The 22,352-nt window shown below is 56.2% G+C and overlaps 1 long non-coding RNA gene across 3 annotated transcripts; it reads right to left on the bottom strand.

Annotated features, from left to right (window-relative positions):
- Positions 1 to 15: 15 nt before the first annotated feature.
- Positions 16 to 21,919, bottom strand: LOC311422928. Of its 3 annotated transcripts, none has more exons than XR_014685536.1 (4): positions 21,581 to 21,919; positions 5,934 to 6,123; positions 5,368 to 5,487; positions 16 to 3,111 (listed from the first exon to the last, which is right to left on the bottom strand). It is a non-coding gene; the product is annotated as an uncharacterized lncRNA (long non-coding RNA). The 3 variants fall into 3 exon arrangements; XR_014685537.1 differs by having other exon boundaries at positions 5,368 to 5,447; XR_014685538.1 differs by lacking the exon at positions 16 to 3,111 and adding an exon at positions 3,541 to 5,277.
- Between the last annotated feature and the right edge of the window lie 433 nt (positions 21,920 to 22,352).

Below are 22,352 nucleotides of genomic sequence, written 5' to 3'. Positions count from 1 at the left end.
GGGAGATGGGGGCCGACGCCTGTGGTGTCCCCATGCAGGGCTGGCTTTGCTCAGCAGCCCGGCTCTTCCCCACAAACGTGACCCGAGGATGCTGCGCGTCCCCCGCATCCGCGCGTCTGGCTTGAGCGATGCACAAGCTGGAAGCCGGCGCTCAGCTGGGGCTGCGTGCACTCAATTAGCAGATCGGAGCATCGCTGGGAGGCAGAAACCCCTAACGAGGGGCTGTGGGCTTCTGCCAAGATTCGCATCCCAGCCCCTCGTTGCCTGATCCCCCCTCTCACGCCCGGAGCGAATGGAAACCGGGAACGAGATGGGACGTGGGAGAAAAATGTGTATTGGGCAAACGTACTGGGCTCTGAAATCTGAGGATGGAGACTAAACTGTGGAGGTGGGGGAGGAGCAGAGGTTGAATCCTGCGACTGGGAATTTGGGTTTTGACCGGCAGGTCGAAGCTGCAGAGCATCAGCACAAAAGCGGGGGCGAGCTGGGGGAGCAGAGGCGTCCTGCACCCGACCTGGGGACAATGAGAAGAGGGAATGGGGACACCAGATTGAGCACGGGTCTTTCCACACCTCGGGGCTGCCTTTGTCCGGATGAAAGGCAGGGGTTGGGTTACCAAATCGCACCCATCTCGCCCTCCCAGCACCGTCTCTTGCGGTTGCCCCCCCCTGCCAGCTCGGTTACCCCTGGGACAAAGGGGCTGGCGGCAGGGGGGGCTCCCAAAGGGGGACCCAGCCTGGCCCACGGTGCTTTCATCTTCCCCCTGCCGGCCTGGGGAGCAGAGATAACTCCTGCCTGGAGAGATAAGATCAGGTAGACAGCACTCGGGACACCCGAAACCGGAGCGTTTTTCTGGTGCCTTCTGCCTGTTTGCAACCCAAGCCGCTCCTCCCGTCGCTGCGTGGGGTAGCACAGCCCCGGGCAGCTCCGGCTCCAGCAAAACTGCTGCTGCTCCCCTTCCACGGAGGATTGCATGGCTTCTTTGTGCTCCCCTAAGCCTTGATCGTTGTCCTTTTGCAGGCGAGGGATGAAACGGGGCCGCCTCCGGCACGCTCCATCCCCATGGGGCTGCTGGCGGTGGGCGCAGCAGCTCCAATCCTGTGGGTCCTGGAGCTGTGCTGAGGGCTCGAGAAACCCAGCTGCTGCCCAAAAAGCTGCTGCAGTGTTTAAATGCAGGGTCCTTCCTCCACAGCTGTCCCCCCACCACCCGGTGTCCACCAGCCCCGAGCCCAGCCTGCTGCCCGCAGCCACCGCAGCTCCTGGGACGCTGCTGTGGTTTGCAGGGAATGAGCCCAAAAATGCTGCTCGGCCCTCACCCAAGGAGCCTGGCCCCGGGAAGGAGGACCGGGGCTCTGCCAGAGTGGGATAAGAAGCATCCACTGGTCACTGCAGAGCTTCTTGGCTTTTGGGGAAGGTTTCTTAACACAGTCGGAGGCTCGGAAGAGGGGCTGGGGAAGAAAAAACCTCGCTCCAACCAAGCTCTGCTCACTCTGACATACCAAGCCCGGGCCAAGCTCAGCCCCAGGCACACTGCATTTTCCTCGGAAAAGGAAGCACTGCTTATCTGGGACATGGGAGCTGGAGAAGCGGCTGAGTTCTTGCTTTTTCCACCAACCCCTTTGACAGCAGAGGACTGGGGGATGTCCTGCAGGCATCTCAAAGCCAGGGGTCCCAGCCTGGCTGAGGTGGGGTCCTGCGGCGTGGGATTACCGCAGGGAAAGCACCTTCCCTGGGGGATGTTAGCCCTGAAAAAAACCCTCTGGGATGGGGCAGGAGCAGAGGAGCAGAGGTCCGGGCAGCCAGCACGACGCAGAGCTCTTCTTCAGAGCCCCGGAACCCACTGAAACGACGACTTTGTTCCCGAGAGAGACCTGCCCCTTCTTTGAAGTCACTACAAGTCCCCTGAAAGAAGGAGGCTTTTATGGGAAGGATAATTGCTCTTCATTGCACTGGGGAGAAGGAATCAAAGGCAAACAGCCTCCGGAGCATCTCTTCTGTGGGTAGGAGAAATATTGTATCTGGCTGCCCCCGCCTGCCCTGCTGGTGCTTCGGTCACCTCTCGGTTTTCATTCATGAGGTTCCCAAAATAACTTTTCCTTCGCATCAGGACAGGAAGCCATAAGAAACAAATCAAAGCCCAAGCCTGCTGAAAATGCTGATTCCTTCAGCGCACCGGGTCAGCTGAGGCTGCGAGCAGTTGGATAAGCAAAAAACGGAGCGAGTGCCTTTTAATTTCCTTGAAGCACAGCGAGTTGCCCAAATTTTGGCACTGATGCTTGCTCTGCATCCAGCTCCCAGCAGGTTGCATTTCGGTGGATCTGAGACTTCATTTCAAGCTGTTTGCCACAGAGAGAGCTTCAGCGATGACCACCAAGGGGGCTTTCCACAATCCCGTGCCCTCCTTTAATCCCAGCTGCACCTCCAAAATTTAACACTCGCGTCCTCGCCGCAACCAGGCTGGAACCTGCTGGTGCTGCCAGCTGAAGTGGGGAGCAAAACGGGGCACAGGGAGGTTTGCATAAGGCTGAGCACTAAAAGAAATGCCCGAGCAAGGAACTTGAGGTAGGGCTCGCAAACCTTCCTGGCCACGGCCCCGGGAAAGTCAGCGTTTTGGCTGCAAAGCGCTGGTCGCGAGGCTGATCCGGTGCTGATTGAAGCAGGTCCCCAGGCAGGAGGGAGCGTGGGTGGCCGTGACTCAGGGTTTGGCTCCGGCCACGTGGGGAGCACGTGGGGACGGCGCTGGCTGCGTGCACGGAGCGGAGCAGAGCTGAGCACCCACCGCTCCTCCGCTCCCCAGGGTGCTGCGTCCGTGTGAGCAACCCAAACGAGGTCCCAACCCCATCCCGGGGCACGCTGTGAGCTGCAAACTGCCCTGGCTCAGCCTTCTCCACTCCCACCAGCAACTCTGCCAGGGCTCCCCGCGTTGCAGCCACTGCTGGGCTCGCAGCCTGCTCTGTCCTGGGATGTTGGGGAGGGTTTTGGCCAGGCTGTAACCACCCAACGCTGTGGTTCTTTCAGCCCATGGGCTGGCGGCAGCTGGAGCAAAGGAGCATCCTACGGCAGGGTGTGGAGTGAAAGCCTTGTCCTCAGCCCCTGCCTGGCTCTGAGAACCTGCAGAAAGGGCAAGAAACAACAAAAAATAAGCTAAATACCCCGTTTCTGCTTGCAGGAGGGCACAGAGAGCTGCCACCTGAGGAAGGGAAGGGAGCAGGGAGGGGAACAGCCCCGGAGAGGGGGAGGACGAGAGGCACAGCTTCGTGCAGCACATCTGGAGCAGGATGAGGCCATCTGCCTCCATCAGCCTGCCAGCTGCTGAGCGTGCACGGAGCCAACCGCAGCCCCCCCGGCCTGTGGGCCGGCGTCGGATCCAGCGCTGAGCGCAAAGCAAATATTTTCACAAGATTCCCAGGGAGCGCAAAGCGAGTGGGGTCCCCGCGGCCACCGGCACGTCGGAAACGTTCACTTCTCCCTCCCCTTTTACATCTATTTTTACACGCTCGTTACTCGGCGGTTTTAAGACACTTCTGACCCACCCTGTCATGTTGTAAGACTTAATGCTCGGCACGGCGGGAGCTGCTCGGTGCTTTTAGCCGGGCCAGGGTGCGCAGGGCGAGCTCCGACTCCGTGTGCGTGCATGCAAAACACCGCGGCCATAAAAACACGTGGGAGCGTTTTGTTTCCCCAGTGGATGACAAAAATGCATTAACGGATTATTATTATTAAGCTGGGGAATGACAAATAATCCACCTCCAAAGAATTCTGTAGTGAGAAACAGCTGTGCAGCGCTCGGTCGTAGCAAGCATCTTCCCCAGGACCAGCAGCTGGGAGCCACGGGGAGCAAAGCAAAGGGAAGGAAGCGTCTTATAGGAAATATTTCATCCGGCAGGTGCCTCAGGTCCCAAAAGCTTCTCAAAAATAAGCGTACGAGGAGTTTGTAATGAATAAATAGATGGGAGAGGGAAGAACTCAGGTCTGATTGAGGCTTCCAGGCTCAGCACCACCCCTGCAGAAATCCGGCCTGGGTTTTGTGCTGGTAACAGAGTTCAATGTAAACACATTTCACGTGGACCTGAAAAATGACCTCAAAGCTTTATCTGGGATTGAGAAATCTCTCCCCAGCCCCTCGGCTCCTCTCCCCCCCTGCAACTGGCCGGGGAATGAAGCAGCAGCAGAGCACGAGCGCTGCAAGGGCGCGCTGCTTCCTGCCTCCGGATGCGAATCTTCTCAAGATCAGGCCAGAGATGCTGATTTCCTAACGCTCGCCGTCACACTTCTCTTTCCTTAATCAGATGGGAAACGATTCAAGCGACACAAACCCCCTCTGCCAGAGCTCTGACCACCCTTTGGGCCACGGCGGCCGCTGCAAAGAGCCCTGGGGAGGTCGTGGGCAGCAAGCCGGGGCTCAGCGCTCACCTCTGGGCACAGCGGGGAAGCAGCAGCTTGCTCCCAACCCTGCCTCTTAAATTCAGTGCTGAGAGGTGATTCCGGGATCATGTTAATTAAAACACATCCGGCTACTCAGCCTGCAGGGGAACACCACGCAAGGATGTGACTGCATTGGGGGCTTGCTTACTCCTGGCTCTTGTTGACGCAGGCAAAAAAAGGGGTGATGCTGGGACTGGAAAAGGGTCGGCGCTGCCTGAGCTGCAAGATGAAGGGTTTTGGAAGAGGGATTCAAGCTGGCTGCCTCTGGATCCACAGGTGTTTGGATTTCAGGCCTTCACTTCAGCTCTCAGCCCCCAGACGCCCACTGAATTGAAGGAGCTTGGCATCCTCTGCCCGGTCATGCAGCAGGATCAGCCCCACACTTGCACCAGGACCCACTGGACCCACAGCCTGCCCTTTTGTCCTACAGATGGGGAGGATTTATCCCCAAACTGGGCAGAGAGGCAGCATCCTGTGGAGCAGCAGCAAAGCAGCTGTTTGTCCTTCTCCCCACGCCATGGCTCTGACAGGCTTTCAGCACTGCTCAACCACCACGTCACCCCACGTGCTTTCCCCTCTGCTGTAACCGAGCAGAATCTTCCCTTTTTACAGCTCCTGGTTTTTATCCAGAGTGAGAAGAGCCTGGGAACAGCCCCATCACCTTCCCGGTGCTCCCAAAATACGCTGCTCCCCAGCTCCCTTCCCTCTGATGGCTGAGCGGCATCCTGCAGACCCCAAGGGTTTGGGCATGGGCATCCCCAGCACAGCACCTCCAAAAGCCTTAGCAGGTGAAATGGAAAAAAAACAACAGTGGGGTCTCATCCCCAAGACATCAATGCACTTGCAGAGCTCCTGGAAGATTTGGCAGGATTTTATTAGCTGAGTTTCCTCCCCTCCTGGCTGGCAGCACGGGATCCCGACACCCAGCCCCCTGCTCTGTACCTGCTGCATCTCCGGGGCTCCCGGCTCTGCTCTCTCATCCTCTCTCTGTTTTTGGCTGTTTCAGCTGGCAGCAGGCTGACCTGGACAAGCAGTGCATTAAACCAGTTACACCCCACTTCACTGGGATTTAGGAGAAAGGAAAACACAGCTTTATTACCCCTAATTAAAGCAAAACCGCAGACCTGCTCCCCTCCCAGGAACGGCGAGCACTTCCCAAAGAAAGCCAATTTTCCCCCCTTTTTTCCTCCTTTCACCTTTCGGGCTCCCCCAGGTTCATTTAAAAGCAATTAAGCTCTGGCCACACCTGGCTCCATCCCGCAGCGGATGCAGGTGAGTGGGGTCAGGTTGGGGGGGGACGCGGCCCCAAGCATGGTGCAAAACCCCCCAGGGAGGGCCTGGGAAGCTGCGAGAAGCTTTCCTGCTCAGCTGGGATAGGAAGATAACAGATACGAGCTTTTCCAATGAGAAATTCAACCCAAAACCTGTGATGAAGACAATCCTGCGTGGTTTTATTGCTCCATAAATCACCCCCCCGGCCCCAGGGATTACCCCGGGTAAATCATCACCTCCTCTTAAACAAAGTCCAGCGCAGGTTCAAGTGGGAACGGAGGGAAACATTATCCCTTTTTCCGTCCCTGTTCCCCGTCTTTCCCCTTTGGGAGGAGGTTTGGGGTTTTCAGTGAAAGTCACCGCTCATGCTCGGAGGTTGGGATTTGAGCCGCCGACACTTCCCCTGCTTTCCATCAGCTGCAAACTCTCTGGTTCCCAGCGAAAGGAAGAAACAAATAAATAAAGGCTGCTATAAAAACAGACACGTTCTGCAAAGATTTGGGGTGAAATAAAACCCCAGCTTCCTGTTTACAAGAAGAAAAGGAAAAAAGAAAAAAAAAAAAAAAGAGGGAGGGAGGAACATTTTTGACCAACGTAGAACCAGTCCAGCCACCAGCGCTGCCTTTGCACCGACAACCTCGTGGTTTAGCTGTCGTGCTGCCCGGCTTTCCTGGGAGCCAGAGCAGGATGCGGCCACCTCTGCCTGGCTGGGATGCTCCAGTGTGTGGCTGCGGCGTGCTCGATCCCTTCTTTTCCCTTCCCTCTCCATCCCACAACCATCTCCGCTGCCTCTCCACCGCGAAGCTGCCTCTCCCCATCACCCCAACCAGCTCAGCACCCCTCTGGGCAACTGCAGCCCCGTGTTTTCAACAGCATTAAAAGCTCCAATAGAAAAAAAAAAAAAATAACAAAAAAAAAAATAAAAAATAAAAAATAGAAATAAAGGGGAAAAAAAAAAAAAAAAAAAAAAAAAACTTCCACCTTTTCTCCCTCCACAGGGAGAAGAGGAGCAATGAAGTTAAAAACGACTGCAGGGCTCCAGGGTGCTCCAAGAGGGGGTGCCCCAAGCTGCAGGGACAGGGACCCTGCCACGAGCTCACCCCCTGGGGAAAAAACCTCTGGGACCCCTGTGGGGTGGCTGTCGGTCCCGTCCCCGCAGGAGCCTGGCTTTGCTCCCGTGCCACTGCTGAGCACTGTTTATTTGGGGTGGATTAGCGGGCGGGCTGTGGAGCGTTGCCCTCTGCATTCCCCGCCGGCTCCCTGCAGCACGGAGCCGTGATCGGAGCTGAGGCCGTGAGAGCCTGCAGCAGGGCTGAGGCAGCTCAGGAAAGAAATTTCTCCGGCCCCAATTAGTTGCAGGATGGGCCACGGGGGCTGCAATCCAGCTGTGTCATCAGGGCAGGCGCAGGAGAGGGCTGGAGGGGACACAGAGGAAAAATCCCCTAGGAAAAGCCTGTGCTGCTCCCCTCCACCTGCCCCTGCAGACAGCAAAGAGCTCAGACACCAAATCACTCCCACTCCCCCAAACAAACGCCTGCCCCCGTGACGTTAGAAAGAGCAGGCAACAGCTGGGACATCTCAGCTTTTCCCTCTTTTCCCTCTCTTGCCTCCCACCGCTCCCAATTTCGGGTCTGAGATTAGCAGGTCCCCTTTCCCCAGGCTGGGTTTTACGGCCGCAGATGTTTCTTGCTCGGTGCGGGGCTGGGCTGAGCTGCTCGCTGCCCCTGCTCCCAAGGGCTGGGAGAGCCAGGGCTTCCCGCAGCCCGGCCTGTTGCTCTTTACAGGATGATTTGCCCAGCACACAGTGGGACTGAACCCATTTGCCCAGCTTTGAGGCAGCGAGCAGCTCGGTGGCGTCCCCATATCCACGCACCTTCGCATGCATTGCCCTCACCCCACAGCTGCTTTTCTGTGCCAGTTCACAAATTCTGCCTGAATATTGCCCATGGAAGCTGCCTGAGGAATAAAGGAAACATCTCCAGCAGATCTTTTGGGCACAGAAGCACACTGGCCCTCCAGGAAAACCTTGGAGAAACCAGCTCCGCGAGTGTATTTTCCCAAGCAGCTATGCCCACTGCCATCCAGCAGAGCATCCCGTAAGCAAAAAGGGCTGCGAGACGAGGAACTGATCCTCCTCATCGTGCTGAGCCCTGCTACGTGCTCGTCCCAGCTGCCACCTTCCCCTCTCCCCAGCCCCAGGGTGGCTGCAGCCCCCGTCCCCTCCGCAGCTTTCCCTGGGATCTATAGTGGATCAATACCCGTCTAGGCAGGAGGTGAAAGGTGACCACATTAAAATACACTTAGTAAACACCATCCGCAGAGCCGGTGAGAAGGTGAAGGCAAGAAATCATTTTCAAGCAGCCCCTGGAAGACACACAGCAGGAGAGAGCTGCGTCCAAGCACCGATAAATCTCAGCTGCAGGTCCGAGCTCGGCAGAGAGCAGCCTTGGATCGAGCTGGACAGGGGCTGATGGCTACGAGCATACGGGGATTTATTTCCTTTCCAGGATGGAAATCTGCCCAGATCCTCTTCCTGCCCAGGTTAATTTGAATCGGGCTGGTGTTCGGCTGCAGGAGCAGCTCAAGAGGTGCAGCCCAGGACCCTTCCCCTCTGCAGGGATGTGGTTGGGAGCAGCCAAGTGGCAGCATTTCCGAGGGGTGATGCTCAGCCCTCGCTGTCCGTGCCAAAGCCAGGAGCTTTTCTGCACCCAGAAGCATCTCTGGTTTCCAAGAGATTCCAGCTGGGACCTCGGAGGGCAAGAAGTATCCCTGGGAAAACTCAGCAGGTCCGAACAAAGGGACAATACCTGCAGCAAAAGCAGGCAAAAAACACCTAGAAATGTGACCAAGGGCAGGCAGAAGCCTCTTGCTTCTTTTGAAGCATTTTTGGGAAAAGAGGACTTGATGCCTGTTTGTTTCCACAACCAAACAGGTCTATCCAGAGCAGGGAAAGCTGTGCCACGCGTGGGGGGAAGCCCAGAAGAAAGCAGAAACTCTCCAAGGGAGAGAAAAGCTTTGCCCAAGACAGCCAAACACCCTGCATCTGGCCCCAGCACCTCCACCCCCAAATCGGAGCCTTTTTGCCACCACCTGCTGGGGACGGAGAGGTTCTGGCAGCTCCTGCACCCAGTGGCGACCCAAGTCCCAGCCTCGTCCTGCTTGCTAGATCCCAAAAATCCATGCCCAAAGCATCAGAGCTCAGGAAAAACTGGGGTCCTTGCTCAAACAGGGAATAATATTTCAAGCAGGAGGCATGGCAGATTCAATAAAACCACCTCCAAGCCCTGCTTAGGGCAGCAGAGCTTCCAGCGACTGCTAGTGGCATCCATTGATCTGGGAAATTTATTCCCTGGGGACTTACAGGAAATGGTTTGAATCAATTTAGACCCAATTATCACACCAGTCACCAAAGAGCAGGGGAAGGAGAAAGCTTTACCCATGCTGCCGCAGCAGAAGGAAAAACCTGTTAAAAAATGAGTGTATTACCCAAAGCAGGACTTGCTGGGATCTTTAAGGATGCCCCAGCATTTCCAGAAGAGAGCTTAAGTCCTCAAAACTGATAAAACAACATCACTGGGGAGCAGCCCAACATCTCCATTTAGAACTTCAGGCTCTGCTAGCAGGCAGATGAACTTTCCAAAGCCGTGGAAACACCTTTGTGCCTGTACAGGAAGCAGCAAAACACCAAACCAGAGCTGCTGGAGGTGGTTCCGACACAGGTTTTGGCACCAGCAGCTACATTGGTACCTGGAGAGAGAACCAGAGCCGAGCCACCCCATCCATCCTCTCCCTCATCCAGAGGGACCATGGCTCTGCTCCAAGCCAGCCCAGAAGTGCTCAGCCCCACAAAGGACCTCAGACCCGAGCCAGAGCTGCTTTCCTAATGGATAAGGGAGGAATTGGTCACCTGAACATCCCCAGAAGATGCAAGAAATAAATCCGCATCCTCCCCTTGCTGTCTCCTCGCCATCCCTTCCTCCTTGCAACCTCTGCTCTGGGACGGGGAACCAAACCCTCCGCAGATGCACCTGGGCTGCGTTAGCTTTATCCTAATGGGGGAAACAGGCAAGAAGTCAGGGCTGTTAAAGACTTCCTGGTTCCTGGATCCCAAAACCTTGCGCTGAGCTGAAGTGGCTTTCTTGAAGCACTTTAGAAAGTGCTAAACAGGTTCGTGGCTGCACACCAGCAGGGCTGTGTTTATGCTCCGTTTATAAGCACTTAACACCTCCCGGTTGTCTTTGCAGAGCAAGGCAGGGAGCGGAGCTCTGCTGGCACAGCTGATGGAATAAAGGGCGACCTGCAGGGGGGCAGCGGCTCGTGGAGCATCACCCACACCATCGGACGGGCTCATTGCCGAGCTCCGGGCCAACAAAATGTGCCTGGTGCCAGGAAATCCTGGGGCCTCGCTTCGTGCTATAAAGGAAGCCCTTCAGTTGGATTTAGGGATGGAGAAGGTTAGGGCGTGAGGATGCGAACCGCAAGATCTGGGCTTTACCTCTCTTGATGTTGTTTCACTAGAGGATGTTTCTTACCAACACCACGGCCATGAGAAAGGGATTAAAAGTTTTCATGGCTTCTCCTGCAAGGAAGCAGCACCTGGGAGCCTTTCTCTGACTGATGCTGCCCCCCAAAAAAAGCATCCTGGGGCCAGAGCTTGCAATGGGCAGGGAGAGGACGAGGAGACGCTGCTCTACCCGAAGAAGCATTAAGGGAAATCAGTTCTGTCCCCATAGCACGTTTGCTCCCCCTGTTCTTGTGACAGCTGGGCAGGCTTTGGTGTTCGAGCTGGGCTCCAGCTGCCCGCGTGGCATCACGATTAGCTGTGGGCCGGTGGCTGTGATGTCTGTGCAGGGGGATGAGGGCTTCAAAAGGAAGATCAGGCAGCAGGAACAAGCGCTGCCCTTCTCCCGGCACCCCTGGGGGGAAGCCCAAATAATTCTGTTAAGGGAAGAGCAGGGAAGACGCTGGCAGCGCTCCCAGCCAGCGATGCTGAGGGTCTTCCCCTCAGCACCAGGCAGGGACCCCCCTAGTGTGGGACCCCCTGGTGAGGTTTGGGGGGGACCCAGGCAGCCTCTGGGCATGGCCACGCTGGACCCATTCACCAGCAGCTAAAGCGGGGTCTGGGGAAGCAGAGAACACCCAGAAACACCCAATTCCTAGGGCAAAGTCCTCAGCAGAAGGCAACGTCACAGGGAAGAGCCAGACCTCCCAAACAACAGCTGAACCTCAATTAACTGGAGATCAGCCTCTCCTCCAGGACCCTTCCCGCCAGCATAAAGCAGAGCCAAACCTCCAGGCCCTCGTGTAAACACTCCGTCCCCCCAGCAAGAGCCAGTAACTCATGTGACCCGCACTATTTATTTTTGCAAGCCCATTTCTCCCAGCCTGGCACTGCAGATCCTGCTCTGACAACCCACTCTGACTTGGAGACAGAGAGGCACGGACCCTGCACATTTAACCCCTCGTTCCTGCTCTCTGGCCAGGGCCAGGCTGCCCACACGGGTGAGATGCTGGCCGTGTAGGGATGGGAATCCTATAAATACCCTTGACCGTTCCCTACCCCCTTTCTGCATCTTTCCAGCAGCCCTGTCTCTCTTTTCCCAGCCCCGCTGTTTGCTTCTCCCTCCTTTTTTTCCTCCCTGCATACGTAGAGGCCCCCGTCCTCCCACAATCACGAGACGCGGGGGCTTCGGAGGAGACCCGGGCACATCGCGGTGGATGTGTATTATTCTTGGCCCCCCTCTACGAATGCAGGAGGGGAATCTGCCGCCAGCGGAGAGCGAGCCTCGGAGGCCAGGCTGATAGCGGGAGCAGGCGCTGGGAACGGAGCAGAATTAAGGCACAAAACATCTGCCTGGAGCAGACCCTGCTCCTTCCTCTGCCCCAAAAGCCAGCATCCCGCCTCCCTCTGCCAAAATCTCCCTGTTTTGTTTTTTTTTTTTTTTTCCCCCAGCACCTCCCTGGAGCAGCTCGGTGCCGCCCAGGGCACGGCACGCGGTGCTGAGCTCTCAAAGCTCTCCAAATTGGCCGTGAAAGCCAAGCAGTGGCTGCCAGGAACAAGCCGGGCTCTGTGAGCCACACACCGGGGCAAACGTACTCAGCCGGCCACCCTCTTGCTGGCAAACGCTCAGCTCCCATCAGGAATCATTCAGCAGCAGGGCAGGGCTGTCCCTGGACGTTTTCCTTGTAAAATGATGTCAGGAGGAACCTCACGCTGCTTATCCCGGGCAGGGCTGTGGCACGTTTGACCCTATAAGCACCAGCAATCCCGTCTCGCAAACCCTCTTTCTCCCAAAACCCCCGTCCCATTGTGGGGTCCACAAAGCTGCCGTGTCAGCAGGTCTCGACCCCACAGGCTCAGCATCACCCGGCTGGAGCCGAGATGGGCGTCGTGGTTTCTGGGGGGTATTTCCAGACCCACCTATTCCCAAACGCCCCGGGAAGGGATGAGTGGAAACTGCCTCTCTCCAGAAGGAGAGAAAGGCTTCCAGAAGCCAGAAAGGCTTTTTTTTCAGCTGGGAAGGAAGCTGTTGCACCACTCAGACGCTTTGGGAGCCAAGCCCTTAGATTTGGCTCCGTGAGAAGGTCAGGAGAGGCGACCCGCTCGCCTGCAGCCCCCCGGGGAGGCTGAAAGCCCTGCTGTGGGCACACAGAGGTGCAGCGGGGCCACGAGCCACACACCGAGGTGCCCACCGAGCCCCACGCCACACACGGGGGTGGCACGCAGGGGTGCTGCCACGATCAGCTCAATCTCAAGCAATGAGTTCAGAGATAACGCAGCCGTCTGGATTTGCTTTCTGCGAGAGAGCTCCAGACAGGGCAGAGGAAGAAAAAAAAAAGGGTAAGGAAGGATAAAGCCGCCGATTGAGGCGAGCTCGCCCCAGCCCTCGCCCGTCAGCGTCAGGGGCACGGCCAGCCCTTGACTCCCATCCCCGAAGCCTTCAAAGGGCTCTTTGTCTGCAGCGATCCCACCAGCACCAGCCTGCTCGCCCGGAGCGGAGGCGTCAACCTGCCCGTGGGGATGGGACCGTTGGCACCGGGGGACGCTGCCGGCCCCCTCCCCAGCGCATCCCCTTTGGGACACCGTCCCCCCGTGGGCAGCAAAGCCCCGAGCAGCTCTGCTCGCCCACACCAGGCTCAAACCTCTTTGGAGGGTTTTGCATGAGAAACATGTGCGCTGCCTGGATTTAAGCTAACACCAAAACCTTTCCTCCCCCAGCATCTGGGGCAGCAGCGCCGCAGAGCAGCCCAGACCCCCCCCCCATGCAGCCAGAAGTTGGGAGCTGCTCCCTCCGAAGCAACCTGCCGCTCTCACAGTCCCAGCCTGTGATTTATTTAATCAATCTTTGGATCGAGTCCTACATATATTTCCAGCTTCCCTGGGAGGTTTGGAGTTTTTCCTCCCTCCCACCGCCCCCCCCCTCCGCTTTCCCCTTGGCATCAGCTGCGCTTTCCCTGCAGGGCCGGGGAGGAGGGGGAGCGGGGAAAAGCAGCCGGAATCGGATTGCAACCTTCACACATTTCCAGGGTTTTGGAGCCGCGTTTCCCACCAAGAAGGCTGCAAACCTCAATCTGTCAGGCCACCTAAACAGAAACACATGGCCGCAGCTCGGCTTGCCAGCCAGCGACGATAAAGCGAGGAATCAAAGCGAGGGAGAAATGAAAGGAACAGCCCCTGGGAGCGCTGGGTGAGGCAGAACCAGCGCGGGGCAGCCAGCCTCGGACACGGCCAATTTGGTGGCTCGAGCAAAGAGGAGGAGATGAAAGATGTTTGGAGCTGTAAAGAGGAGGAATTTGTAGCCTGCACAGGGTGGGCAGGGACACGGGATGAGCCCAGGGACGGGTGCTCAGCACAGCCCTGCCGAGGATGGGGAAGAACGTGGCCAGGTGATGCCCCCATGCAACGGGAGGAATTTGGGGGCTTCTGCATCAAAACAGGAGCTTGCACGTGGGCTGTGCACCTAAACACACCATTCCGGGGAAAAAATCCCACAGAAGCACTTAAAACATTTGCATTAAGTGTCCAACAAGCCTATCAGGATTAATAGCATTACAGCAAATTCCAGACAAATTAATAACCATTAGGCTGTCACATAAAAGCACTCCTGGAGCTGCCTGGCCTAAGCCTCGCTGTAAATCACGTTGCTATCAGCAGCCAATCCTTTGTTCACGAACTGGGCTCTCCCTTTACCAGCACACAGCGCTTTTTGACTCGTATTGTGAGGACAGGAGGCGTTCAGGAGCTCGGCTCTGACCCACCTGCCATTCGGCATGGGGACGAACTCCCAGCAAGACGCCCACGTGCTGCTCAAGAGGAGGAGGAGGAGGAGGAGGAGGAGGAAGGATGCTTTGGGGCTAGCGGAGCACCGGGGAGGGTGCAGCTGATTTCCAGCTGCCAGAAATTCATGGCATGACCTTACCCGAGTAAGTCACCACCCTGGCTCTGTTCCCTCCACTTTCCCACCCAGCAAAGCAACGAGCCTGCGACAATTTTATGGTGGGGGGATTTGCAGGCAGGTCGGCCCATCAGCTGCACCCAGCTGGCCCCATAACCCATCCCGCACAGCTGTTCCAGTCCCATCAGGCACGGAAAGGGAGCAGGAGTTTGGCTGCAGTGCTGCCACGGCTGGAAAAACACCCTTCAGGCTCAGCTCCTTGGAAGTAGAAAATACGAAGCAAAGCTCCCCAAAAATATCAAAGATGAGCAGAAGTAGAGCAGGGGGGGATAGGATGGGGAGAGCTGAGAGCTCCGAAGCAATTACATCACCACATCTCCCAGCTAGCTCTGACAACGCTGACCTCCACCACCTTCAGTCCCTGAGATTAATTACCAAGGTTAATCGCTGCTCTGATAACTGGCTTAGTCAGCATTCCGACACTCGTAACGCTCTGCTCCTGTGGCTCTGCTCCTCACCTGGAAATGCAATCCCTGCCTTTTCCCTGCCCAGCTGACAGAACCTGGGTGCAGGAAGCTCCTGCCTTCCTCAGAGGCTTTTGCAGCCAGGATTTACTAATTTGTTCATGCCATCATGGTTTTTACCCAGTCTTTGGTTCAAGGATGTTCCCAGGGGTGGCTCATCGAGAGCAAAACCTCTCCCAGCCTCCATTTCCTTCAGCAGAGCTGGAATTTCACCAAGACGTGCAAAAGAAAGGCAGCCCCAAGCCCTGATTTCCCTCCCCCCGAGGGCTGAAGTCCCCTTCTCACACCTGAGCCTCCCCACACCATCGCAGGGACAAACCTGGCCCGGCCCCACGCTCCCCATGGGCCGCCTGCCGCGCTGACAGATGTTTTCTATAAATAACAAAATAAGGAGCACAAAAGCTGCAGAAAGAGAGAGCAAATCCAATTAGGTTGGAAAAAAAAAAAAAAAAAATTCTTTGCCAGGCGTGCAAAAGGTCTGTGGTTAATCAGCTCGCGTGGTGCATCTCTGTTAAAGTCAGTGGAGGGATTCGGGTCCCGGGTTCAGCATCTCCTCCAGGCTGAGACCTGGCTGGAGGGGAAAGGAAAGCCGTTATCTATCCCCATCTCTTTGGCCGCTTTAGAAAGAAGAATGCAAAATTCTGAGCCAAAAAGAGAATTCGCCAAAGGAAGAAGGGAAAGAGAGCCTTGGAGTTTGCTTTATTTCCGATAATAATGATTGATTTCTCTCCCTCCGCTCTCTCAGATTTTGGCTCGGGATCTGGGGCTCCTCTGGGAGCTGGCCCAGAGTGTAGGTTTCACTTAAACAGCCAATTTGTTGCTTTCACGTGCTGAAACCTCAAAAGCCACAACGCGGCTGGGCTGTACGAGCTGCTTCTCTCCCATCTCGTGTCAAGGCTGGCCGGGAAGCCACGGTGCCAACCGTGCCATAACATTTCCAAAGGCCCTCCCCGTGATTTTTGGTGTTTGAGGTGGGCCAGCTCAAGACCTCTTAGAAGCAGCCCTAATTCCCCAGCACCCAAATCGTTTAATCCAGCAGCAGCAAAAGCCTGACCGGGACCCAGCAGTGGGATGTTGAAGTGAAGCAAATTCAGCCTCCAGACAGGGCTTTTGTTCCTAAATCAGAGCAAAAATTAACCGGCAACTGGTTGGAAAAAGAAGAAAAAAAAAAGAGAGAGAGAGGGAGACAGAGAAATCTTCTCATGAAGTCATTCAGCTGAGACTGGAAATTGTCCTAAAGGGTCGGCTCTGCCGATGAGGACCGCAAAGCCAGGCCGTGGGTTTCTGTCCCCGCTCCAAAGGCTCCTTATGCATTTTGCATTAAGCAGTAATTGGATAAAACGCATAAACAGGCGCTGGCAGAGGAACCAAACGCAGGTCCCCCTCTCCCCGGGGTTCACGGCTCCACGAGCCCTAGAGGCACGCGCTCCGATTTCAGCTTTCGGTAAGAGGCGGCTGCAAGCACAGAGCCTCCCCGGGTCCCTGCAGCCTCCTCCGGGAGCCCTGTGGGATCCCAGCCAGCAGGGATGAGGCTGGGGCCTCCTCCAGCCTGGGGCAAATCCGTGAGCCTCCATGCGGAGGCACTGAGAGCCCCCACGACCTTTACGTGCTGCTTTGGGGCGCTCCTCCCAAAGCTCTTGCTGGTCTGGGTTTCCACTCTCCAGCGAGCATCCCCAGCACCTACAGAGGCTTGGTTACGGCCTCGGTTAGTTGGGAAGGGGAAAAAAAACCCTTGAATTCACTGGGAAGCTTTAAGGTTCGAGGTGGCCTCATCCCTTGGATCCGAGGATCTGAGGCCCCAGAGCCTCAGCTGCTGCAAACTGGCTGCGCTCCACGAGATGCAACCCCACAGGTTGTTCCACGCTGTCTGGGATCCGGCCGTCAGACTCATTAGGAAGCTGCTTCGTTAGCCCAAGCACAGCTGGGTTGTTCCCCAGGGAGCCTGAGCTTGTCACCGTTGTCACCACACGCTCGCCGAGCCCCAGCCTCCTGCTGGCTGCGGGAAGGGGGCTTGGCAAGAGCCAACAGAAGGGTTTTGGGGGGGGTAAAATGGGAGCTATCAGCCTGAACACACCAAAAAAAAGCTCTGCTGAGGACACAGGGGACCGAGCTGCACCACACCGCAGCTGAATCTTAGACAAGAATGGGGGTTAAAAGCCTTAAGGCCTCTTTGCTCATTAAGGAAAGCCTCATTTCCCCACACTGACCCTCTGGCCTTCTCACGCAGAACAGGAAGGCTTAAAAATCCAAAAGGCAGAGCCTAAAGGCAGATAGAAATTCCCCCAAAGCCCTTGAACAAGCAAAGCTGCAGCCTTGGCCCCGCTCATCAATCACAGCCACATCCAGCCCCGTGCGCCTGGGGACCAGCCACAGCCTGGGGGTGCTGGGGGCACGTGCAATTTTGGCCGTGATTTTACTCATGGCTCCTTATGATGCCTTATTTCTGGGGAATAAACCAAGCACAACCCCAGGCTACACAGCAGCACACAGGTCTGGGTTCAATGTACCCATTTGAACCCATCCGGCTGCTCCGAGCCCACGTCCCCCACAGGAATGGGACCAAAGGACCCCAAGGTTTGACCCAAAAGCACCCAGAGGTGCAGGCTGAACCCCCCAGGGTCCCCCCAACACCAGATCCCAGCTGAACACCCAATGATGGACCGACCCCACAGCACGGAGAGCAACTCGGAGATGTCACAAAGACAAATGACCGTGCACAAAAGTCTCCTTATTTAAAAAAAAAAAAAAAGCACCGAGCACGTGCCCCACTCCCCCCCACATCCTGCACGCCCCCAGCCCCATGGCCAAATCCCCTTTTTCTGCCCCGAAGCAAGCCCAAAGCACCTGGCTGAGGCATCCCAGGGCGGGCAACCCGAGCTGTGGGACGGAAGCGGCCGCACTCCCACCCCACGGAGGTCGGGGAGGCTGCGCCGGCCGCCCCCGCCTTGGCCACAACCCAAGCTCCTGATGGAGTGCAAGTGCTGGAAGCACAGCACAAGATACCTGCCTCCACCTCGCTCCCCTCCAAGCAGGCTTCTAAAAATATATATATATAATTTTTTCATTATAAAGAAATTTGGGGTTGTTGTTAGAGAAATCTGCAAGAGCACAGCTGGCACCATCAGCCGCTGCCGTGCCCCCCCAAACCGCCTTTCCGTGTAATAACCGGGTTAGCAAAATCTGTTAAATCTCAGCCGGTGGCTGGGTGATGCCAGGCAGCAGAGGGGAGCCCTAAATTTGGGATATTACTTCCTGGAGAGGCCAATGCGACTGAAGAAAAAAATAAATCAGATCAGCTTTAGAGCCTTTTCTAGGAGCAGAGTCTGCTGGTCTCGTAGAAGAAATTACCTCTCGCAAGCAACCCCGCTGCGCTCTGAGCGTTTGGGCAGATGTAAAACATTAGCACCAGGGCCCCTCGCCTTGATTTTCATCACGCTCCGACGCGAGGCGAAGCTGCAGCCTTTGAGCTAGGGGGTGGCCGAGGGTCTCCGTCCTGCCCGAGGGCATGGGGACAGCAAGGGGGGGATTTGGGGCGTTTGGAGACGTGGCTGGTGATGCCCTGGGTGGGGGTCACAGCCCAGCCTGCAGGCGAGGGGCTCTGAAAACCAGAGGGCAGCACGGAAAACAGGGGCCAGCACAGGAGCCCTGCCCGCTGGGCTGCTCAGAGGAAGCCAAGAAGAGCTTTGTCCTTTTCCCCAGGTTTTTCAGAAGAAAACTTTTTCCACCCCCTCCTTTTTTCACCAGTTCTCACCCCAATGCACTCTCCCCCTTTTCCTTATTTTATTTTTTGCAGAAGGCAAAATTTTCAGGGCAGGGGAAGCACTCGTCCAGTCCACTCCAGCATTAGGAAATATTCACCACCGACATCACCCCACAGCTCCCAGCAGGGCTCAGCTCCCCTCTGCAACCAGCCTGGGAACGCACAAAGCCACGAGAGCCCGGACAGGAGCTGGGAGGGCTCAGCTTTGACCTAGAGAAGAGCCAAGGACCTGAAGAAGAGATTTTGGAGGCCGCCGCTGGCCAAAGAAACATAAAACTCCTCCTTCAAAAGAAGCAGCTGAGAAATTGAGCCACCTGCCTCGCAAGTTCACCTGGTGCATTCAGTGTTGATTTAAGGGCCGGCTGGGGACAGCTCCTTCCTCTGCCATCGGACACACACGGGTCACCTTTTCTCCCTGCTAACATCAGGCATTTCCAGCGTGTTTAAGAGACAAAGAAAGATTTCTGCATCAATCTCTTGACGGCAGCCACTGCGACTTAAACACCAGCTGACATGAGAGATGGGGAAAAGCAACCCAAAACCACCCCACGTCGCCCATTTTGCACAGCTGGGCTGACGACGGCCGGCATTGCCTGATATCATTCATCAACTGATGGAGTAGAAACATGAAATTAAGGCCGAGGCGATGAAGGATAACTGCAAGGTTTCCTCCCAGACAACGGGCTCCTGGCAGCTGCTGGATGCTCGGCGCACGAGGCAGCGAGCCGGGCGTCGTGAAACACTCAGGAGGGAGAAATCCCTGGGGATGGAGCTGGAAAGGGCACACGTGGGAACACATCCCCGAAAGCAAAGCACGGCCTTGCTTCCAGCTGATTTCATGCTTCAGGTTCTTGCCTCCAACCACCCTGGCTCAGAGTCCATCCCCGAGCTCCCCATCACAACGCAGCAGCTCGTGGAGCGCACGCAGAGATGCTCTTTCAGGGCCAAGCCAAGGCTTTGAACCTCTGAGGCTCACTGCTAAGAGGTTTTTTCCTCTTCTTACAGCTTGAATTTCCAAGCAGCAAGCTGTAAAGATTTCAGCCTCTCCTCTGTCCAGACTGAAATAGCACTGAGGGCCTTTTGCACTCGGATTTTTTTTTTTTTTTCCCCATCCTTTTCAAAGGAATGCAAAAATCTCAGCCCCAGCCAGAGGCATTGCAGCATTTTACTGATCGCTTTAATTTCATTCAGCACTGCCCCGCTCTGATAGCCGGGCAAGAAACCCTGATGGCTGCAAACCCCGCAGCTTTCGTGCCAATAAATCGCAGCATGTTTGTATTGCCTTCTTCCAACGAGAGGGCCGAGACATAAACACGGGGCACGACCCACTAAAACGTTGCCGGGCCGCGAACCCTTTCATCTCCAATTTATCATTTCAGATCTGCCCTGGCAAAGCGGTGTCGTTGCCCTTCAGCAGCCTTCTGCTGAGCCCAGCAGAAAGGAGCTGTTAATCTCTGTCCTGCTCCGAAGGAAGGAGCTGCACAACGCAAACCAGCCCCTCCACAGGGGATGCATCCACCGGCATCGCCCGAGCGGGCAGCGATGACTTCCTACCCTCGGCTTTGGGGTTACGAGGCACCGGGGTTGCATCAGCAGCCCGCACGTGCTCTGCTTTCCTACAGGAGGATTTGAAGGTACAAATGAAAGCTTTGCTCTGAGAAAAACCACGCGCTCTGCAGCCAAAACGCAGGGAAGGGCTGCTCGTGGCAGGAGTAGGTTAAGAGGTGGGCTCGAGAATTAGCAACAGAAACAAAGCAACCCTCCACCTCTCAAAAAACAAGGTTGGAAGTGAGAAACCTTGGGAAACGCTTGAGAAAACCAGGAGCACTGAAGCCTCCTGGTGCTTGGGAAATGCCCCATGTCGGGTGGCACCGTGCAGGGAAATCAATACGCAGGGGAGCCCCTCGCCAAGCCCCATTTTTCCAGAAAAGCTCCCTCGGCGCCCCTTTTGTTTTCCCCAGGATTATTTCTTTTCCCAGAGAGAGTCTAGTTGTCTCTCCTGTTATTTTTATGAAATGCTGTTCAGCCTCAGAGGGCAGCAAGGGAAATTAGAGCCACCGGTTGCTCGCGCCGGAGCTGAGCAGCCCCCAGCAGGGAGCTGTACCGTGGGTTTTCCCAGCGCACCAGGCGAACGGGGACTGTCATCTCCAAATCCTCCTAGAGCCAAAGCACATTTCTCTTCTCCCCAGTTTGCTTGGCCTGTAAAAAACTAAACAAGCCAACACAGAGAAACCCCCAGGAGACAGGGATGAAAAGACATCCAAACCCTACATGGCACAGCAGAACAGGATGAGGGACCCAGCACACACTCACCCACATCCCCAGCTTTGGGGTTCGGCTGGTTTATGAGGCTAACCATGATTTTTGCTTCCAGACTGGAATTTTAGAAGTTCTCTAGGTTATTTAAGCCCCACACATGACGCGGGTCATGAACAACACCAGGCTTTGGAGGTGTGGTTTGGGCAGCAGCTGCCTTGTCCCAGCTCAAGGGGCTTTGGGGGGGGATCTGGCCCTGCTCACCAGGTCCCATCACCCAGAGCAGCTCCCTGCTTCCCTCTGCAGTCACAAGGCAGAAGGGCTCGCTTGGCTCGCAGCCTCCTCCGCCTCCCCCAAAGGCAGGATCTGTCCCAGTCCTTCCCCTGCCCACGCTCCCGCTGCAGGCTGGGCCCTACCCCACTTGGCATCACCCCAAACACACCTCGGGGCCAGCATCCCCGCCACGGCTCCACATCCCCAGAGCTGGCTCCAGCTTTGCACAACCCCCCAGGTTTTTATTTTAAGCAAAAGCCTCGCCAAGCAGCCTCCTCCCTGCTCTTTAGGAAAATCCCGCTGCCTGCAGGTAGCGCGGCGAAAAGGAAGCGGGGAGGAACCTTTTAATTTGTTTTCCCACTCCGACATCCAAACAGGCTCTCGCAGCCTTTGCCAAGAGGTCTCCGCATTTGGCAAACGCTCTGCAATTCAAGGACACATTTTGGAAAGGGCTCTTCCTCGATCCCGGGGAAGGGAGGGGAAACACCCACATACACAACAGGGAATGGAGCCGAGGTGGTGCAAGAAGGTGAGGGGGGGTTGCTGGAGCAGGATTTCTCGGGAGCGATGTAATTTTATGTTTTAGTATTCAATGTTTTGCATCCAGCTGCAAAAAAATAACAACTGGTGTTTGGAGGCACCCGGTTGATGAGCCCCAGCTGGTTGGATCATACCTGGTCGGGAGGCTTCAGCTGGATCCGTGCAAGGGTTGAGCGAAGCCAGAGAGGGGGCAGCAGCTCCAAACCCCCCCTTGGGCAGCTGAATTCAGGTGAGGAGCTTAGGAGACCTTTCCTCAGGACAGTGCCAGAGCCCAGAGCACCAGCATCCCTTGCACACAAAATAGCAGAGCTGCTTTACGGACAGGAATGGCAGCAGCTTCCCAGGGGAAATCTCACCTTGCACGCACCCCGAGGAACCTGCCCTCCTCCCTGACTTCACCACTGGGCTCCTGAGCTCAAAATGATGCAAAATAACTAGCTACCAGCCTGGAGATGTGCTTTACCACCTCCTAACAAAAGGCTTGGTGAGGGGGGAAAGGCACTTTAACCACCCTCCTTTTATTTCTGGGTGCTAAAGGCCCCCACCTGCTCCCCATGTGCCCACCTGCTGCAGGCAGCAGCTCCCGGGGAGGAGGCAGGGAACCCAACCGTGTCTCAGAAAAGCTTGGCTGAAATCTCACTGCTGTGGCCAAATAACCTTGGGGTGCTGGGCTGCGAAATAAAAGTAAGGATGGCAGGCTCCTGCCCAGAGCATCTGGAAGGGGAAAGGGTGGCACAGGGGGGATGCGCAGCGTCGTAGGCTGTGTCTGCCTCTTAATCAACACCCAAATTCATCGTGGGCTGTGTCTGCCTCTTAATCAACACCTGAATTCATTTCTCTGCCTCCCCCAGCAGCTGTCAGGCTGTTGAAGGCTGGGGTTCCCACTCTCGCTACGCTCCCTTGCTT

The sequence above is a fragment of the Aythya ferina genome, assembly GCF_964211825.1.
Source record: "Aythya ferina genome assembly, chromosome: 23".
Lineage (NCBI taxonomy): Eukaryota > Metazoa > Chordata > Aves > Anseriformes > Anatidae > Aythya > Aythya ferina.
The sequence above is the reverse complement of the archived record's forward strand: the minus strand, read 5'-3'. Positions and strand labels throughout refer to the sequence as shown.